The sequence below is a fragment of the Triticum aestivum genome, chromosome 1B (genome assembly GCF_018294505.1).
Source record: "Triticum aestivum cultivar Chinese Spring chromosome 1B, IWGSC CS RefSeq v2.1, whole genome shotgun sequence".
NCBI classification, from domain to species: Eukaryota; Viridiplantae; Streptophyta; class Magnoliopsida; order Poales; family Poaceae; genus Triticum; species Triticum aestivum.
The window spans coordinates 205610570-205633153 of NC_057795.1; positions in this window are offsets into that span (position 1 = coordinate 205610570).

Genomic DNA, 22584 nt, shown 5'->3' on the forward strand with positions numbered 1-22584 from the left:
CCAGTTGAAAGTTATGTGCACAAAAGAGGAGAACGATTTGATGTGGCGTTAGGATTGAGGGTAATTAACTACGTATGGAGACATAGAGACCTTGAACGCGCATATGTGAGAGGTATACATGTATACGTGGGATGTGTGTGTGTGCGCGCGCGCATGATCAAGATAAAAGAAAGAAGACATAAGTCCTAAGATCAACGACATGGGAGAGACGGATCGGTATGACAATATGCATGCATGTGAGAATGCAGGGAAGAAGGCCCGACAATTGAGCATGTGTTTTTATCTTTAAGAGATAGTGGCATGGGCTGGAGCATGCATCTATGGCGAGCAGAGGGGGTGAGGCGCAACGATTGTGCAAAAGAGATCAACCTATAAATGCATATGTATGGATAGACATATATAGTGTGGGTGATAGGAAGCAAGACTCCATGCGAGAAAGAAATGTTGACGGAGAAACTACAGATAGATACAGAGATGCAGATGCTAGCTAGAGAGACATCCGTTAGTTTGGGTGTCGGAGATGACCGTCGGGTGGTTCAAAGGGTGAAGTTATATATGTGTGTGAGAGGGCACTTGACTGCATGCATGTAGAGAGAAACATATGTAGTGTGCGTGATAGGAATCAAGAGTGAGGGCGAGAAACAAGGTTGATGGAGAAACAGATAAATAGAAAGATAAAGATGCTAGCTAGTGTGAGCTAGAGATAGGAGTCGAGTGGATCAGAAGGCTGGGTTATGTGTGTGGGTGTGAGAGAGATAGAGAGAGGGTGCATGTGAGTCACATACAAACAAATATCAGAGAGAAATGAGATCCAGAGAGACGGAGTTTTGTGTCTACGAGAGAGAAAGATATTTCACAACAAGAGTGATAGCTAGAGAGACATATGAGGGAACGCAAGATATCTCTAGGGAGAGAGGGTGTGTTTGAGCGACATACAAAAGAACAATGGAGAAATATGAGACCCTGGGAGACAGAGTTTGTGTTTGTGTGTGAGAAAGAGATATTGAAGAGGAAGAGTCGTAGGTTCTCATATCTAAGGAGCGAAAGACATCTCTGTATGAGGGGTGTGCGAGTGGAACACATCGGAATAGTTGAGAGAAATGAGACCCCGGGAGACAAAGTTTTGTGTTTGTGTGAGAGAAAGAGATTCCACATGGAGAATCATAGCTAGAGACACATAGCAGGGAGTGAGATATACTTAGAGAGAGAGAGATAGAGTGATGAAGGTCGATGGAGAGAGTATCGTCAGTGTGTTATGAAGATAAAAGATCATTGTCGACATGCAGGTAGCACGAGAGATGTGTGAGAGACGATGAACGCGTATAGGTCCAGAGAGATAGTCCTATATAAGCATGAGTGATAGCTATATGAGACAAATATATGGATTAAAGGGGATACAAATATTTAAAGTGGAGATCATGACATCGATAATATCATAACGCAAATTGGGGTACCAAACATGCATATTCATTTGAATTTGGGCACGCGTGTAATGTTATATAGTTTATCAATATTGGTGATCCATAGATTCTTCAATTACAAACAATGCATGGTTTATATGCAATTAGTGTCTAAACGGGATTACACAATATGTTGCGTGTGTGAAACACATTATACATGTTTGAGAAGTTAAAAAAAACCCGCATGAAACACACATTAATTCGAAACAGTTAGCGAGGAATGCATACATTGGATTTCAACATAAAGTGGTTTCAAAATTTGAAAATCCAAATTGATGGATACAACCTTATGAATCTGAGATCATGCCATTTGTAAACCATATTTATGTATAAATGGTGTTGTGCTTTTGAAAGTATATATGTAAAAAAATGATGTATATAGAATGTAATTCCAATTGTAAATGGATCCCGCCCGAAAAAAATAGTAGAATACAAACGGGATTCGAATTGAGTTGGCACGGTAAACGTGCACTGTGCAAAATTTGAACGAAGAAGTCGCAGTAACCGCCCGAAACCAAAATCTGCAAGATGGAAATCACTACTGCCTATCCCTGCCGCGCAAAGCCTATCTGCCGGATTTCTATAGGTTTCGATAGGGGTAGGTTTGTAATTTCACCCAAACGTGACGTAACCGCCTCTCACCCGGATTCATACACGGTGGGCGCCAAAACACAGCGTGCCCTCGGCCGAAATCGACTCCCTCCCCGATTCATATTCATACACGGTGGGTGCCAAAAACAAACTCTCTTCGGCAAATATTCGGTGTATGCGAGATTACCGTCCTATCCCCAACCGACTAATGTTGTTGTGATGTAGTAGAAATTTGAAACGGGGGCTAAGTTTGTAAATTTCCTCGCATTTGAGACAAGCGCGCCCTGACTACATGGTTCCCCCTTCCTCTCTACCTCCCTTTTCCCCATTCGTACTCCGTGGGCGCCAAAACACCCTCTCCACCCCACCCTCCTCTGTCCGCCACCGTCCGCCACCCCATCCAGCGCCGTCCTCCTCCACCATGCCGGAGCTGATACCCCGATGCCGCCATCCATTACAAGAGATCGACCTCTCTCATCCATGCCTTCAGACCGAGATCTTTGCATCCCATCCTCTTGCTTCATCCCCGCCGTCGTCCACCTTGCCGGCGCCGCTCCTACGACCGTCTCATCCACCGCGCCCCGCCGCCACCGTCTACCCTCCTAGATCTGCTTCCATGCCGCCGACAGCCATCGCTACGGCAACACCGTCAAATTCCCACCAGATGCGTACACGGCGCCGCACCAGAGGCGGTACTCTTTCGTATCTGCTCAACTTATTTATCACAGCAAGAAAATAGATTGCCACTGCTTTACTCTGATTTCTTGTCTTGGTTGCGAAGTTGCCTTTGTCCGGTTTGCACCTTCAGATCCGCCGCATGGCACGCTCAACACTATACTCCCAATGCTTATGGTTTTCCCCTTTTATATTCCACACTAGTTAAATCACAGTAGACTAAATTTCAAAATTGGGTCAGTCGATTTTTCAGAGCTCGCCGGAGTTCGCCGGTGCGATCCAAGGGGCTCGGGTGGTTGTGGGGCCTCGTCGAACGAAGAAAACTCGACGCGGGTGGGGGGTGGGGGTGGCGGAGGAACACAGGCGGTGGGGGCCGGTGGTCCGGCCGGCGGCCCGTGCGGTGTTCTGTATGGGAAGAATCACAGATGAGGAAGAAGAAGGGTTAGGAGACGTAGGATCTTCATCCAACCGCCTGAAATGGTCGAGAGACAGCTGGGAGTTGCATTCTTAATGCGCTCTGGTTCATCATGTGTGGGCACTGCACAACCAACATTTTATTATCCAAAATCTGCTTGCTCTTCTTTACCATGTTCGATAGTGCTGGCCTGTACGTGATCGATAGGCTACTAGCGGCAATACAACACCGTATTTTCAAGACAGTTCCACTTTCCCAATTTATATATCATGGTTATGGTGTACCCCTGTTATGTACACTATGATCTGCCTAGTTCCTGTGTGCTCTTGTTATCATGGTTTGGCAATAAACTATCTATACAGTATATTATGAACCTATCATCTGCCAGCTATCCTTACTTTTGGAGCCTATTTTTTTGTGTACTTGTGCCAGATTATATAAATGCACGCACGATATTACAGCACACATGAGCTCTCTCATCAAAATCCAGTGATAGCACATAAGTGTTTACAGGGGCACCCCTATATTAGAATATCATCTGCATTACAAAGATAATCTCACAACCATTTATGTTTTCATGGTTCTCAGATATTATACGCAATTACAGTGAATATCAGAATCCGTGCATCAGAAGAATATTGTGGAACACTGCAATGACTTACAAAATTGGCACCAACACATTGAGTGCCATTTTGGAAGCAATGAAACTCGTACGCTCCCCACCTATTGATTCTTGTTCAGAATATCATTCTAATGACTATTCTAACCTCGAGGAGTCAAAGGCAGATGGCATGTCCTGTTCACCCATCAAGGTGCCTGTTCTAATTTGGCAAGGTTTTATTGATTGCGCGTATCTTGCATATGTTGTCTTGCATTTCTTCTACTTTGTTGCACCACCATCTGCTTAGTTTACTCATCATATAACTCGAGATGCTATGCCCATCCATTATCAATACATATTCCATCTGTCGACATACCATGTTTTTCCACTCAAATGCCATTCTTGTGCATCATACATCAAGAAGGAAGAGGGTGATTGCCGAACCTGAAGGAGCACCAGCAAAGTCCTTGAAAAACGTGGTGGTGCCGGAGAAATTAGACAGCGCCGCACTTATATTGGTTGTACAACCAGTGACACAAAACATAGGACCGACTCCAGCAGACTGTACCCATACTTCACTAGCCACACCACTAGCCCCACCACACAGGACCTACACTCCAGCAAAAGGTATACCGATTTCATTTGCCATAGCACCAGCCGTACCACAAAAAAATCCCACTCTAGCACAAAGTACAACAAGTCCACCGGCCGAAGACCTATCCCAACTGCAGAGACGGCCAATTCCTGCAGATTGGAACCCCATTCCATTTATTCCCAGTTTAAAAGACAATGCTTTCAATGTTGTTAGGGACTACGTGCATATATTCCCATCATGGGAAGATTATAGTGAAGACAAACACCATTTTCACATCTTCCTGTCCAACTTACGTGTAAGTGCTATTATTCATGGTTATTATTTTCCTGTTTTCTGCTGATCGAACACATCAATGATTTACATTACACTGTTGTAACTAGGTGAGGGTCAATCTGGATAGTCATGACCAGCAAAGCTTGCTTGTGCTTTTCAAGGAAGCATTGCAGCAGTATCGGTGTTACCTGAGGAAATCACACTTTGATGGCAAGTCTATAAACGAATTTCCGGTGAAGTCTCCTGTGCTAAATTTAGAAGACATTGAATGGAAAAACCTTGTTATGCACTGGTCTCGTTCCCAGGATGAGGTACTGTCTAGGAAATCACATGACAATTTGAACTTCTACTTTTCCGCATGTGCCTTACGGATCTTTTTTGCAGGAAATCTGCTCGAAGAAGAATTCCGGTTTGAAAAGAACGACAGGATATCACAAATATGCTGCCCGCTGCTTTGATCTTGTTAGTACCTGTTGTCCTGTATCACTGTACTTGCATACATACCTGGTTCATTATGTGACAACAGTATGCATGATAGCTTGCTTATCAATTGTTCGCTCCAAATTATTTGATCTGTATGAATGGTTACATTAGTGTAGAATATATCCAATGCCAATGAATTTCTTTAGCTCTGCATTGTTCTTGTAAGTACATGCTGTCCTTTATCAGTGTACTTATATTGACAGGTAGTTGTTCATGTACCATCACTCTACAGCTTATTTTCCTTTGCCCTCCATTTTCTACACATCAGATCTATATTTACTCTTACCATAAGGTTGGTACTGAAGAAGTTTAGCTGTGCATTGCTCTTGGTTGTGCCTTTTGCCTGTATCGCTGCACATACATTTATAGCTACTTGGTTATGTAGCATCACTCTTCATCTTATCTTAAATATTTTCCATTTTTTCGTATATTATCACATCTATATTTACTCTTAACAAAATGTAGAATAAAGGCAATGCTTATGAAGAACATTCTGTGCTAAGCTTCTTGAATTGCCCCCCATCAGCATGGACAAGGGCTTTATAGAGCCTGACTTCACCAGTAATGTAAGTTTTTCCTTCTCAAGCCTTCAAACTTTTGTTGTGTATATTTGGTTAGGCATGACTGCAACAACTGTTTATTTTTGGTGTTTGCATCAAATTGCATGTTTAATGTTTATTGTGTAGTTCATAAACAAAAGTTTGTCCTTCTCAATTTAAGTTTTCAGTTGTACAACCAAGTTCCTTCTTCATACCATGTAAATTAAACTATACAAAGCAAGTGATCTTCTTTTGCACTGCATGCATGCTTCTGTTCTTCATCCGTAATCCAGTGGTGTGGTGAACCTACCCACTACAGCACAATGTCATATTCTGCAATGTCTTAACTACGAACAATGTCATATCATTCTACTATTATTTAAACCGCCTCTTTATTTGCCAATCTGAAATGGGATAAATTGACAGCACACTAACCATTGATACTTATGAGTTCTTGATCTGTAATCCAGTGGTGTCGTGAAGCTGCCAACTCCTTCACAATGTCAATTCCTGCCATGTCTTGACCTGAACAATACCATATTGTGTTAATGCAATTTTAAACTGTGTCACTTTATTCGTCAGTAAGAAATGTGATGAATTGTCAGCACTGATACTTTTATGTGCAAAACCTATCATCTGTCTGCTTGTTTATCTTTCAGAGTGAGGAAGATATAAGTGTTGAACAAGCGCAGTCTCGTCATCTTGCTCAGCTGCTTGTGCTGCAGCTCCCCAGTAGGGCTAACCTTTCTTGAACTCTATTGAAGTGCTGTCGGTTTTGTATATTATTTTGTCGGCGTGTTTATTTGCACTGGTGGCGATCTTTGATGCCCAGAGTATGTAATCTGCTGTCTGCTTGTGCTTTATTATCATAGTGGCGAACTTTGATGCCCAGTGGATGTAATATGCCGTAATTTCTTTATTGTATAGTCTAGGTTTTTTCTTATTCACGATGCTGCCGTTATTTTATTGTATATATATCCTGTCTTCGCAGTAAACCGGCCAAACCGTAAAATTACGGTACATAATCGGGCCGTCATGCAATCATGATGTATGATCCGCATCATGGGCCCCGTCAAACTGGCCCACTAGTAGATTCGGGCTTTTAATAGGCCGAGTAACCCCCAGTCCTCTTTTCGCAAGAAAACTCAATGGGTTTTAGGAGGCTGAGAAGTAGGCTGGGCCTGAAACGTGCCGAATAGCTCATGGGCCGGCGGCAGCCCGAAATGGACCCCGGCCCATGATTGTGTGAATCAATTCACAGGCTTTTAACAGGCCAAAGTTGTCTCGTTCCTTGTTTGGCCCAATCAGATATCGGCTGCGAGCAGGCCGGATGCAAACCGGTCCGTAGTTAGGCCCAACTATATGACAGGCTTTTAACAGGCCGAAATTAATATAGGGCCGAAATGTTAAATGTGCCTTAATAGGCCGAAACTAATATCAGGCCGAATTACTAAATGGGCCTTTAGCAAGTGGTCCCAAAAGCATAGCGTCTAGTCGACGGTCCCAATCTGATATGGGCCATAATTGAGACCAAAGCCTCTTAAAGGGCCGGACCTGATCTGGGCCGTGATTTGGCCCAGAAAGTGGGAGTCTTTTAATGGGCCGGATCTTATATGCGCCATTACTAGTCCTGGAACGTGACAGGCCATTAATGGACCGGATCAATTATGGGCCGACATTTGGCCCAAAACATGGCAGCCAGTTAATGGGCCGGCCTACTAGGGTCCATTAATGTCAGCAAAATCTCGTGGGCCTACAGCTGGGCCGGCCCATTAATGTCGGCAAAATCTCGTGGGCCTTTAGCTGGGCCGGCCCATTATGATCCGCAAGAATTTTGTGGACCTTTACCTGGGCCGGCCCATTATGGCACACAAAAATTTTCTGGGCCTTTACCTGGGCCGGCCTATTATGGCCCGTGAAATCTTGTGGGCCTTTAGCTGGGCCAGCCCATTATAGTCCGCAAAATCTCGTGGGCCTTTAAATGGGCCGGCCCATTATGGGCTGCCAAATATTGTGGGCCTTTAGTTGGGCCGGCCCATTTAAACTTGATTGGCCGTGCCACATGTCGACGTATCATAGGCGCCTTCTGTCCAATGAGTGGATGACATCTGTCCCAACGATGAGCCGACACGTGTTTCCTTCAGCCAATGATGATTTTACACGTGGAAAATCCCCATTGGTCGGGGCTGTTAACGGGTTATCGGATCCAAAACCCGACCTGATAGCTTAACGGCGTTCCGTTACGGTGGATGCCACGTGTCGGTCACCCTTGATGAAAGCACTTCTGTGACGCGTGATTTATCGTCATGGAAGTGGACACTTCCGTGATGATAATTTTGGTAATGTCATCGAACACTTCTACGACAGCACAGGTATGGCTATCTTTATTCTGTCATAAATTTGTCATGGATGTACATGCATGACAAAAAACGTCACCTACTGTGACAAACACGTATCATCACGGAAGTGTATTTTTTTGTAGTGTAAGGGGCTAATTTGGATCCTCTAGTTTCATGCTATGGTCAGGTTTACCTTAATACTTCTTTTGTAGTTGCGGATGCTTGCAATAGGGGTTAATAATAAGTGGGATGCTTGTCCAAGAAAGGGCAGTACCCAAGCACTGGTCCGCCCACATATCAAATTATCAAAGTAACGAATGCGAATCATATGAGCGTGATGAAAACTAGTTTGACGATAATTCCCATGTGTCCTCGGGAGCTCTTTTCTCATTATAAGAATTTGTCCAGGCTTGTCCTTTGCTAGAAAATGGATTGGGCCACCATGCTGCACCTTATTTACTTTCATTGCTAGTTACCCGTTACAAATTATCTTATCACAAAACTATCTGTTACCTATAATTTCAGTGCTTGCAGAGAATACCTTACTGAAAACCGCTTGTCATTTCCTTCTACTCCTCGTTGGGTTCGACACTCTTACTTATCAAAAGGACTATGATAGATCCCCTATACTTGTGGGTCATCATGGTCCCGTTCCAACTTGTCAGTGAGAAGATGGCGAGTCCTTTTGTACAATTTCTGAACAGATGTCTATGTAGGCCCGGGCGCCTCTTCCTGTACCGTGGTAGCCATCCATCGCCTCTTTGCCTTTCCCTCTCGATTTGGAACTGCTGTCGCATGCTCTTCCTCGCTCCTCCATTTGCCTTCACCCTTCCTTCTACCATTGTACGGTTGTGTTCTCCATGGAGGGAATAGGCCAGAAACGACCCCGTTATTCTTGCCCCGATCTGAAAGATGACATGGTGGAGGAACTCATTGATCGATGCAACATCATCACTTTGGCTAGCATGACAGGTTCGTTCAAGACCATTCTCGACTCAACTAATAACATCATTACAAAGAACCCAAGGGTCCAGGAGTGGTTTGATATCCCTATCTTCTTCGCCATGACCCTGTGACAGTGTCCTGGACTAGGGGGTACTCACCACGTCGTCTCCCAATCAGTTGGATTGGGCCGAGGATCCCCATGGACGTTTAGTCATGGGCCAATTCGGACATCCGATGTATGCATGAGGAAGATTCCACAAGACTTGGTGATCAAGACAAGGACTCCTCTCCAGCGGCGTATTCGACTAGGACTCTTGTTATCCTAGGCCTCTGGTACATTATATAAGCCGAGGCCAGGCTAGTCGATAGGGCATCATAATCATATAGGCTAGATATCTAGGGTTTAGCCATTATGATCTCGAGGTAGATCAACTCTTGTAACCCCTATACTCATCAAAGTCAATCAAGCAGCATGTAGGGTATTATCACTTTGAGAGAGCCCGAAGCTAGGTAAAATCCCGTGTCCATATTACCATCGATCCTAGGACACACAACTTGGGACCCCCTACCCAAGATCTGCCGATTTTGACACCGACAATGGTGCTTTCATTGAGAGTACCGCTGTGTGGTCGGCAAAAAGAACAATGGCTCGCCTGCAGATCAACTGCGACGTTGGTGTCTTTGTCGCTGCCTTGACTGGTCACCTTGGCTTGACCGAGGACTGTGCCCTACCTCCAATTATCATGTTCGGCCAATTATCATGTTCGGACGAGGGCCTTCATCAACATCAACTCTGATCTCTATCAAGATAATGGAGGAATCATCCATGGAGCTCGGGGGCTCAACATCAACATTGCCCTCAGGCGACCGTGCTATTTTTTTGAATAGCAAACTTGTATCCGCTACCACCACCTCCTCGAGCATCGCTTTGAAGATTCCTTCAGTGGAATTGTGCAGAATTAAGTCTACAACAACACTACAAAATTTCGTCGAGTTCCGATGGAGGAATCTCCGGCAATCTACGATATACAGGAGCCCTGTCAAATCTGGACGGGAATCCGGACGAGTTTAGGGCGTGGTCTCCAGAGCCCAGCTCGGAGGTCCTTTGGAAGATCTAACTGTTCATCTACTGCAGAATTCCCATATCTACCACCCCTCAAAATTTTAGCTTGATCCGACGGTTGAAACTCTGGGAACCTTCCGATGAGTGGACCAATTTTCGGATCTGTTTTCTGCACGAATACGAATCTGGCCCAAGTTCATGTTTCTTCATGAACGGAATATTGGACAACCCTTTCGAAGGAATTTTTTTGTAGGGTATTGTGCGTTGTTTTTAAACACGTGCCCATAAAATTTTAAGCCTCCTCTGAGGTAACCTTCACCATCACGCTGGTGTCAAATCAGTCCGATAATATTGCTCCACAGCTGCTGGCCTACGCTAGACACGTCGTCGCTTTGTTGAGCCGAGCTCAACTTCTTTGGATCATCATCTCGGCGAGCCGAACAAGAGTTCAGAATCGCCAAGGATAAATGATCACCAACATCGCCACCCCACGGATTACACGGAGCGGGCACACCGGCATCACCGCATGGTCACTTCATCAAGCCGGTATTGACCACGTCACAAGTTACGACCTACGTCGGCATGGCCACACTGTCGCTTCTTCAAGCCGATGTCCATCACGCCGAACTGCTTCAACACCTCGGCTGACATGGAAGATGCAACATCTCCTTACCAACCAGCTTCGTCACCTCGGCTGGACCGGGGACTTGGCTATTTCTTCATCAACATACTCCTGTGACTTCGGCGTCACCAGCCAACCAGCTTAGTCACGTTAGCTGGACCGAGTGCTTTGCCTCGGCGAGCCAACCTTGGCCAGCATTGCCATGCTGCCGCTTTATCGCCCATCAGGTGTGCGGATCAGGTCCCAATTTTGGGGAGTCACCTTTCTTCGGATTGCTATAACAAATAAACCAGGTGCTATTAATCCTAGTAATTTTTGTTTGTTTGTGTTTAGTTTTCCCAAGGAATTATTACTCTGGTTTGTTCCATCATCTGTACACAGGTCTATCAAATGTTGGCCGCATTAACGACGGTCACGTGGTGGTTCGGTCAGTTTTCGTACACAGTTCGGGGAACGCCGCATCCGGAACTTGGACCACCCTGCAAATTCAGGCTTTGTCACGCCATCACCGCATCACGCCGACGCCCTGCATCGACAATAACTTCGGTGCCACAGCACATCTCTTTGAATAAATTATTTTGCGTAAATAAATTACGTGAGGATTTTTATATATTTATATTGTTATTGTTGTCCCGCACTATTTTACATGTGTAGGTAATCGAATTCGACTGCGTCACGCGGTCACTTTGGCAAGCCGACGTCGTCATCCCAATCGGAATAAATCGGCGTGCGTGATCACCTTGTTGATCGAATTGCCATACCGACATGTTCGGTCGCCTCAGGGACTTCGGCATTGCTGAGAGAGCTCTACCTCATCGAGTGTTCGGCACACGGGCCATATTTCTTTATTACTCACTTTGCGTAAATTATTAATTATGCAACAACAATTTTTTTAATTTATTATTATTACTATTATCTCCGGTTTGCACTATTTTTTGTGCACAGGTAAATGATCCGGGTAGGGAAGTGTTGTCACCTCGGCGTGCTGACATACCACGTCACCTCGGCTGGACTGGGGGCTTTGTCATCACTTTATTAACCCACGCCGGGGACTTCGACATCACTCTGCCGACCTGCATTGGTCGTTCTATGTCACCACTTTGGAGTGCCGAGCCCTTGGCTCCGCCACCTCGGGACCGGCATGGGGGATGGAACCTTGTCTCGCTTCAAGCTCGGACTGCGTCATTAGTGCTGGACACATTAACCTGCTAAGTCGCTTTCATGCTCAAAGTTTTAAATTTTTAACTTGTGTTCGGTTCGACCATGCTCAGATACGTTGTTTGTTAACAAGAAACTCCATTTACCCATGTTAACTGGGGGCTCCTAAAAATTACACGAGTAGTTCTATGATAATGTGTTTTCTTCTTGTCCGTTGGAAAGTCTTTTTCTACCGCTCCTTTTTTGACTCGAGTGTATGGTCAATAGCCGGATAGCCTAGCTTCTCTCTAAAGCCGCTCGAGTTTAGTTCGCTAAACTGGCCTCGGATATGCACTCCACCTTCGAGATAAGGAGCTTGAAGCCGTAGGCTAACCCATTTGAAGTCTTGAGATCATATGTGTCATGTTAAAGCACGACAGATGCACACTTTTTTTTAAAAGACCAATTTCCGGATTGGCACCAAAATCTTGGTTTAGTCCGGACGTCAAGCTTTTACATAAGCTTTTGGCTTTTCGATCCTATGGCCGTTTTAAACTGTTTGTGTGTTTCCAGCATAGGTCTCGTAGTGCAACGCCGGACACCTTTAGAGATTCTGCAAAAACATTCTCATATATTGCTATATATGCATCGGTTTCGAATTGTGTCTTTGGTCAATAGTTGGGTTGCACGGCTCCTGTGCTTGCCTCCTACGTTCCGCTTTGTTTGGCTAGGTGTGCAAAGGGAGAACCACTGCAATTGTGCTTCCAGCTCGCATGGTTAAGCACCTCAGTGGAGAAAGCCGAAAACTGACTGTCACAATAAGCGTAAACTGGTCAACGATCCGATGACTGTGTTAAATGACACGCCGTTCATAACACTGGCCGAAGTGTTTATGGCTTGACCTCGACTGTTGCCGAACACTAACTAGGGGCTAGTAGCTGGCCTCCCAACTTTAAGCTCCTACGACTAAGTGAAAGTTCTAAAGCCCACATATTTGATTGCCTCATTTCTGCTAACACAACCGCCTCCGGGTACCGAGACGTCGGCTAAGGGTTGTCTTGTTATTGCGGAAACACCCTGCGTAGTATCTACAAAGGGGTAGAAGCCGATGATGGGCCACTTTCAACCAATAAATGGTCTCAGCAGAGTCAAAATAAACATATCATCAGCATTTGTTTTCAGTATACAAGCGTTGCCTTCCATAATCATCATTATAAAGCCATAAATATGCATCAATTTGACTTAAGATTTCGGCCAAGCTGGGTTTCCTGGCTCCTGTGATTACCCCTACATTCCTGATTGTTCGGCTAGGAGGTAAAGGGAGCACCTCTGTGATTGTTACTTCTGGGTCATCCGTGTTAGTACCTCAGACTGGGAGAAGCCGAAAGTTGTCCATCTTAAAGAATATAATTGGCCGGCAACGACGAAAGCGAAAATTTTGGTCCATTAAAAACCACAGAGTTTGGGAACTTTCCCCACAACTAAATCTCAATATTTTCCTCCCACATTGATTAGAGTTGAGGTTTCATCATCATAATCAACATGAAAGCCTGGGAAAAGAAACCTATAATGGAACTATTTTCCCAGAAGATGTCTTATAACATATCTCTCCATGTACCTTTGTTTATAAAACTGTATGGCCGGATTGCCTTGTTTTCCGTATATCTTTTGCCATTATAAAGGCTTTATATAGTGGGACAAACACTCCCCAGCTACTGGCCGATGATGTTGAAGCCGATGGTTAGTCAACAATGTTTTGTACAATGCAGATCCGAGCATTAATGATGTAAAGTACTTACATAAAAATTGCGAGTAAAATCCATTTACTTCAACCATCTTTTAAACCGCTTGGGGCCTACCTTGGCGAGCTCGGATTTCGACCAGCTCTAAGCTCCTTTAAGAGATCTTATTCTCTTTTTGAGAAGTTTGTGTTAAACACAACACCTTTTTCTGTCAAACGGATATCGATCCTTAATTCGGCCACCCGTGACCATATTAAGGCTCGGGGGCTACTGGGCGTTGCGCTCATTATTTATAAATATTAAAGGGGCACAACAATCCCCTGATCTGGTGTTGCCACCTGACCAGTGGCTCGGGGGCTACTGCATTGCCTACTCAATGCAGAAAATTCAAAGTGCTTGGTGTGCGGCATGACCGAACTATGGACAAGCGCGTCTTCGGACAATAGTAAGTACCATCTGGGACTTATCTGGCATCAAGCTAATATATCACGGCGACTTCTCATGACCCTCTCTCAGGGGCCCATCCATCGATCACTATTACCTCTAATATATTACACTGTGTTTCTAATCCTACGTATGCTGCCGAGCTAGGAGTCGATCCTCAGGCCGATTTTGTGAATCAACCTTAGTCTCATGGGCTACTAGGATCAGCAATTTCATCTTTTCCTTCAGGTGCATCTCGGGTTTTAGACCGACACACACCTTGAGGGCTACTGGATATAAATATACTAGCTATATATCTTGGCAGAGAATAAATTGCACCAATGAAAAATATTCACAAAAAATCAGCCCGCGGTCGGGGTGGTGCACCACCTCGGAAGTAGTCTGGCATAAAGCTCTGGCGCCAGTGGCTGGCTCCATAGAGGGCATTTCCGGCATTAAGCTCGGCTGAGTTCGTTCAATCTTTTAAAAGACCGAGGTAGTTTACGACACCTCAGGTGCTGACCATCATTGGAGCTTTGAAGTGGTCCCGCATAAAGATCGGATTTGAATGGCTTGTTCCATAGAGAACTTTTCATCGTTAAACTCAGATAACCTCCTTCAAACTTTTTCAAGCCAAGGTGATCTGAGACACCTCAGATATAGTCCGGCATCGGAGCTCGGATACAGTCCGGCGTCGGAGCTCGTATAGACCGGCGTTGGTGCTCGACTGCAAAAGATATCTCGAATGCAGTCTGGCGTTGGAGCTCGGATGCAAGAGGACACTACCGCACAGGAACAATTTCAAACCCGAGGTGTGGTGTAAAAAATAACAAGGCATTGATAAAGGCCGAGAACTTAAAGGGGCTCCTCGGATACCGGACGTGTAAACTCTTCGGATTCACTTCGGTGATCCTCAAGATAGAAGATGAGATGATTTGTTGAACCAATTATCAAGACCGATGACCGAAGATGAAGAATAGTTCGGAAGAATCGAGGAGTGTCCCCAACTTGAAGACCGGTTCAGGGGGCTACTGACAGTGTCCTGGACTACGGGGTACTCACCATGTCGTCTCCCGATCAGTTGGATTGGGCCGATGACCCCCATGGCCGTTTACTCATGGGCCAGTTCGGACACCCGATGTATGCACGAGGAAGATTCCACAAGACTTGGTGATCAAGACAAGGACTCCTCTCCACCGGCGTATTTGACTAGGACTCTTGTTATCCTAGGCCTCTGGTACATTATATAAGCCGAGGCCAGGCTAGTCGATAGGGCATCATAATCATACAGGCTAGACATCTCGGGTTTAGCCATTATGATCTCGAGGTAGATCAACTCTTGTAACCCGTATACTCATCAAATTCAATCAAGCAGCATGTAGGGTATTATCTCTTTGAGAGATCCCGAAGCTGGGTAAAATCCCGTGTCCATGTTACCATCGATCCTAAGACACACAGCTTAGGACCCCCTACCTGAGATCTGCCAGTTTTGACACCGACACCCTACTCACTGGCGCGTGGACGACGGAAGCCTCTCCTTGTGCAATTTGATGCCACTTGATAATGCTACGTGTGATGTTAATATGCCATCACTTAAGGGTAAGTCCTAGGCAGGCGCAAATGGAGATTGGGTTGTTTATATTGGTACAACTTCGAGTGGAACTTGTGAATGTGTACATTTATCAGCGGATTCCACTTTCAAAAATCTTAGAGTGCCCTGAGGTTGAGCACACAGATGATCTACATACGTTCCAATACGATCATCATGACTGTTGTCTACGGAATATTGCAATTTGTCGAGTTCCCAACAGCTCTTGGGATTACACGAACTATGAAGTTGTTGCTATCTTCGACAAGCTTGTTGTCATCCTTACTTCCATGTCTCGATGGATATTGCTCAAAAATCAATTTCAGTACACGGATGAGTATTGTGATGCAATTCAATACGAGCGTCTTGTGTTTGCTGCCACCACTCGTGGCACTATTTCTGCATGGAATCCTTATGGTTTTGGTACGCTTGTCTTCCACTATAATTATAATTGTTTCATCCACATGCATGCGGGTTAGCTAGTTTCCATTTACTAATTAACCTTCTTGTGTTTCCAAGGTCCTGTGAACATTCCACCACCTATACTTGAAAAAATTTATAACCAAGGAGGAGATGGCGATGGTGATGATCACGAGCATGAGGACGAGCAGGACCTATATACTGAGTGGCGCCTGTCAACTTATTCTGATGGATCACCTCTTCTTGTCTATATACATTGCACTACTGATGTTACTACTAAGGAAGCAGGTGTTGTCTCCCATGGTCGCACTCTCCGGACCTATTCCAACATCCGTTGTAGGGTATTTGAGATGGATACTGTTGTGGAACGTTGCAGAAAATTAATATTTTTCCTACGGTTTCACCAAGATCCATCTATGAGTTCATCTAAGCAATGAGTCATGGGAGATTCATCTAAATACCACTTTGCAGATCGCGAGCGGAAGCGTTCAAAAGAACGGGGTTGAAGTAGTCGTTCTCGTCGTGATCCTATCACCGGAGATCCTAGCGCCGAACGGACGGCACCTCCGCGTTCAACACACGTATGGAGCGGATGACGTCTCCTCCTTCTTGATCCAGTAAGGGGGAAGGAGAGGTTGATGATGATGGCTCCATCAGCAGCACAACGGCGTGGTGGTGGTGGAACGGCAGCACTCCGGAAGGGCTTCGCCAAGCACGTGACAGAGGAGGAAGAGGTGTAGCAGGGGAAGGGAGGTGCCAGAACTTCAGGGTGCAGCTGCCCCCTCCCCCCTTCCCTTTATATAGGCCCCCAGGGGGGCGCCGGCCCTGGGAGATCCAATCTCCCAAGGGGGCGGCGGCCAAGGGGGGTGGAGTACCCCCCAAGGCAAGTGGGCCCCCCCCCCACCCTAGGGTTTCAACCCTAGGGGCAGGGGGTGGGCCAAGGGCGGCGCACCAGCCCACTATGGGATGGTTATCCTCCCCACTTCAGCCCTTGGGGCCCTACGGGATGGGTGGCCCCACCCGGTGGACCCCCGGGACCCTTTCGGTGGTCCCGGTACAATACCGGGTGACCCTGAAACTTTCCCGATGGCCAAAATATCACTTCCTATATATAATTCTTCACCTATGGACCATTCCGGAACTCCTCATGACGTCCGGGATCTCATCCGGGACTCCGAACAACATTCGGTATGCTGCATACTCATATTCATACAACCCAAGCGTCACCGAACCTTAAGTGTGTAGACCCTACAGGTTCGGGAGACACGTAGACATGACTGAGACGGCTCTCAGGCAATAACCAACAGCAGGATCTGGATACCCATGTTGGCTCCCACATGCTCCTTGATGATCTCATCGGATGAACCACGATGTCGAGGATTCGAACAACCCCGTATACAATTCCCTTTGTCAATCGGTACGTTACATGCCCGACACTCGATCGTCGGTATCCCAATACCTCGTTCAGTCTCGTTACCGGCAAGTCACTTTACTCGTACCGTAATGCATGATCCCGTGACTAAACACTTGGTCACTTTGAGCTCATTATGATGATGCATTACCGAGTGGGCCCAGAGATACCTGTCCGTCATACGGAGAGACAAATCCCAATCTCGATCCGTGCCAACCCAACAGACACTTTCGGAGATACCTGTAGTGCACCTTTATAGTCACACAGTTACGCTGTGACGTTTGGTACACCCAAAGCACTCTTATGGTATCCGGGAGTTACACGATCTCATGGTCTAAGGAAGAGATACTTGACATTGAAAAAGCTCTAGCAAAACGAACTACACGATCTTGTGCTATGCTTAGGATTGGGTCTTGTCCATCACATCATTCTCCTAATGATGTGATCCCGTTGTCAATGACATCTAATGTCCATAGTCAGGAAACCATGACTATCTATTGACCAACGAGCTAGTCAACTAGAGGCTCACTAGGGACATGTTATGGTCTATGTATTCACACGTGTATTACGATTTCCGGATAATACAGTTATAGCATGAATAAAAGACAATTATCATGAACAAGGAAATATAATAATAACCCTTTTATTATTGCCTCTAGGGCATATTTCCAACAGTCTCCCACTTGCACTAGAGTCAATAATCTAGTTACATTGTGATGAATCGAACACCCATAGAGTTCTAGTGTTGATCATGTTTTGCTCACGAGTGAGGTTTAGTCAACGGATCTGCGACATTCAGACCCGTATGTACTTTGCAAATATCTATGTCTCCATCTTGAACATTTTCACGGATGGAGTTGAAACGACGCTTGATGTGCCTGGTCTTCTTGTGAAACCTGGGCTCCTTGGCAAGGGCAATAGCTCCAGTGTTGTCACAGAAGAGTTTGATCGTCCCTGACGCATTGGGTATGACTCCTAGGTCGGTAATGAACTCCTTCACCAAAATTGCTTCATGCGCTGCCTCCGAGGCTGCCATGTACTCCGCTTCACATGTAGATCCCGCCACGACGCTCTGCTTGCAGCTGTACCAGCTTACTGCTCCACCATTCAACATATACACGTATCCGGTTTGTGCCTTAGAGTCATCCAGATCTGTGTCGGAGATAGCGTCGACGTAACCCTTTACGACGAGCTCTTCGTCACCTCCATAAACGAGAAACATGTCCTTTGTCCTTTTCAGGTACTTTAGGATATTCTTGACCGCTGTCCAGTGTTCCTTGCCGGGATTACTTTGGTACCTTCCTACCAAACTTACGGCAAGGTTTACATCAGGTCTGGTACACAGCATGGCATACATAATAGATCCTATGGCTGAAGCATAGGGGATGACACTCATCTCTTCTTTATCTTTTGCCGTGGTCAGGCATTGAGCCGAGCTCAATCTCACACCTTGCAATACAGGCAAGAACCCCTTCTTGGACTGATCCATTTTGAACTTCTTCAAAATCTTATCAAGGTATGTGCTTTGTGAAAGACCTATGAGGCATCTCGATCTATCTCTATAGATCTTGATGCCTAATATATAAGCAGCTTCTCCAAGGTCCTTCATTGAAAAACACTTATTCAAGTAGGCCTTAATGCTATCCAAAAGTTCTATATCATTTCCCATCAAAAGTATGTCATCTACATATAATATGAGAAATGCTATAGAGCTCCCACTCACTTTCTTGTAAACGCAGGCTTCTCCATAAGTCTGCATAAACCAAAACGCTTTGATCATCTCATCAAAGCGAATGTTCCAACTCCGAGATGCTTGCACCAGCCCATAAATGGATCGCTGGAGCTTGCATACTTTGTTAGCGTTCTTAGGATCGACAAAACCTTCTGGCTGCATCATATACAGTTCTTCCTTAAGATGTCCGTTAAGGAATGCCGTTTTGATGTCCATTTGCCATATCTCATAATCATAGTATGCGACAATTGCTAACATGATTCGAACGGACTTCAGCTTCGCTACGGGAGAGAATGTCTCGTCGTAGTCAATCCCTTGAACTTGTCGATAACCCTTAGCGACAAGTTGAGCTTTATAGACGGTAATATTACCATCCGCGTCCGTCTTCTTCTTAAAGATCCATTTGTTTTCTATCGCTCGCCGTTCATCGGGCAAGTCTGTCAAAGTCCATACTTTGTTTTCATACATGGATTCTATCTCGGATTTCATGGCTTCAAGCCATTTGTTGGAATCTGGGCCCGCCATTGCTTCTTCATAGTTCGAAGGTTCACCGTTGTCCAACAACATGATTTCCAGGACAGGGTTGCTGTACCACTCTGGTGCGGAACGTGTCCTTGTGGACCTATGAAGTTCAGTAGCAACTTGATCCGAAGTACCTTGATCATCATCATTATTTTCCTCTTCAGTTGGTGTAGGCATCACAGGAACATTTTCCTGAGCTGCACTACTATCCCGTTCAAGAGGTAGTACTTCATCGAGTTCTACTTTCCTCCCACTTACTTCTTTCGAGAGAAACTCTTTTTCCAGAAAGGATCCGCTCTTGGCAACAAAGATCTTGCCCTCGGATCTTAAGTAGAAGGTATACCCAATGGTTTATTTAGGGTATCCTATGAAGACGCATTTTTCCGACTTGGGTTCGAGCTTTTCAGGTTGAAGTTTCTTGACATAAGCATCGCATCCCCAAACTTTTAGAAACGACAGCTTAGGTTTCTTCCCAAACCATAATTCATACGGTGTCGTCTCAACGGATTTAGACGGTGCCCTATTTAAAGTGAATGTAGCTGTCTCTACAGCGTATCCCCAAAATGATAGCGGTAAATTGGTAAGAGACATCATAGATCGCACCATATCCAATAGAGTGCGATTACGACATTCAGACACACCGTTACGCTGAGGTGTTCTAGGTGGCGTGAGTTGTGAAACGATTCCACATTTTATTAAGTGTGTACCAAATTTGTGACTTAAATATTCTCCTCCACGATCTGATCGTAAGAATTTTATCTTTCAGTCACGTTGATTCTCTACTTCATTCTGAAATTCCTTGAACTTTTCAAAGGTCTCAGACTTGTGTTTCATCAAGTAGACATACCCATATCTACTCAAGTCATCAGTGAGAGTGAGAACATAACGATATCCTCCGCGAGCCTCAACGCTCATTGGACCGCACACATCGGTATGTATGATTTCCAACAAGTTGGTTGCTCGCTCCATTGTTCCGGAGAACGGGGTCTTGGTCATTTTGCCCATGAGGCATGGTTCGCATGTGTCAAATGATTCATAATCGAGAGACTCTAAAAGTCCATCAGCATGGAGCTTCTTCATGCGCTTGACACCAATGTGACCAAGGCGGCAGTGCCACAAGTATGTGGGACTATCATTATCAACTTTACATCTTTTGGTATTCACGCTATGAATATGTGTAACACTATGTTCGAGATTCATTAAGAATAAACCATTGACCATCGGGGCATGACCATAAAACATATCTCTCATATAAATAGAACAACCATTATTCTCAGATTTAAATGAGTAGCCATCTCGTATTAAACGAGATCCACATACAATGTTCATGCTCAAACTTGGCACTAAATAACAATTATTGAGGTTTAAAACTAATCCCGTTGGTAAATGTAGAGGTAGCGTGCCGACGGCGATCACATCGACCTTGGAACCATTCCCGACGCGCATCGTCACCTCGTCCTTCGCCAGTCTCCGCTTATTCCGCAGCTCCTGCTGTGAGTTACAAATGTGAGCAACGACACCGGTATCAAATACCCAGGAGTTACTACGAGTACTGGTAAGGTACACATCAATTACATGTATATCAAATATACCTTTAGTGTTGCTGGCCTTCTTGTCCGCTAAGTATTTGGGGCAGTTCCGCTTCCAGTGACCCTTCCCCTTGCAATAAAAGCACTCAGTTTCAGGCTTGGGTCCATTCTTTGACTTCTTCCCGGCAACTGGCTTACCGGGCGCGGCAACATCTTTGCCGTCCTTCTTGAAGTTCTTCTTACCCTTGCCCTTCTTGAACTTAGTGGTCTTATTTACCATCAACACTTGATGTTCTTTCTTGATTTCAACCTTTGCTGACTTCAGCATTGAAAATACTTCAGGAATGGTCTTCACCATCCCCTGCATATTGTAGTTCATCACAAAGCTCTTGTAGCTTGGTGGGAGCGACTGAAGGATTCTGTCAATGACCGCCTCATCCGGGAGGTTAATGTCCAGCTGGGACAGGCGGTTGTGCAACCCAGACATTTTGAGTATATGCTCACTGACAGAACTATTTTCCTCCATCTTACAACTATAGAACTTGTCGGAGACTTCATATCTCTCGACCCGGGCATGAGCTTGGAAAACTAGTTTCAGCTCCTCGAACATCTCATATGCTCCGTGTTGCTCAAAACGCTTTTGGAGCCCCGGTTCTAAGCTGTAAAGCATGCCGCACTGAATGAGGGAGTAATCATCAGCACGAGACTGCCAAGCATTCATAATGTCTTGGTTCTCTGGGACGGGTGCATCACCTAGCGGTCCTTCTAGGACATATTGTTTCCTGGCAGCTATGAGGATGATCCTCAGGTTCCGGACCCAGTCCGTATAGTTGCTGCCATCATCTTTCAGCTTGGTTTTCTCTAGGAACGCGTTGAAGTTCATGTTGACATGAGCGTTGGCCATTTGATCTACAAGACATATTTGCAAAGGTTTTAGACTAAGTTCATGATAATTAAGTTCATCTTATCAAATTATTATAATGAACTCCCACTCAGATTAGACATCCCTCTAGTCATCTAAGTGTTACACGATCCGAGTCGACTAGGCCGTGTCTGATCATCACGTGAGACGGACTAGTCATCGTCGGTGAACATCTCCATGTCGATCGTTTCTTCCATACGACTCGTGTTCGACCTTTCGGTCTCTGTGTTGCGAGGCCATGTCTGTACATGCTAGGCTCGTCAAGTTAACCCTAAGTGTTCTGCATGTGTAAATATGTCTTACACCCGTTGTATGTGAACGTAAGGATCTATCACACCCGATCATCACGTGGTGCTTAGAAAAGACGAACTTTAGCAACGGTGCACAGTTAGGGGGAACACTTTCTTGAAATTATTATAAGGGATCATCTTATTTACTACCGCCGTTCTAAGTAAACAAGATGCATAAAACATAATAAACATCACATGCAATTATATAGTAGTGACATGATATGGCCAATATCATATAGCTCCTTCGATCTCCATCTTCGGGGCTCC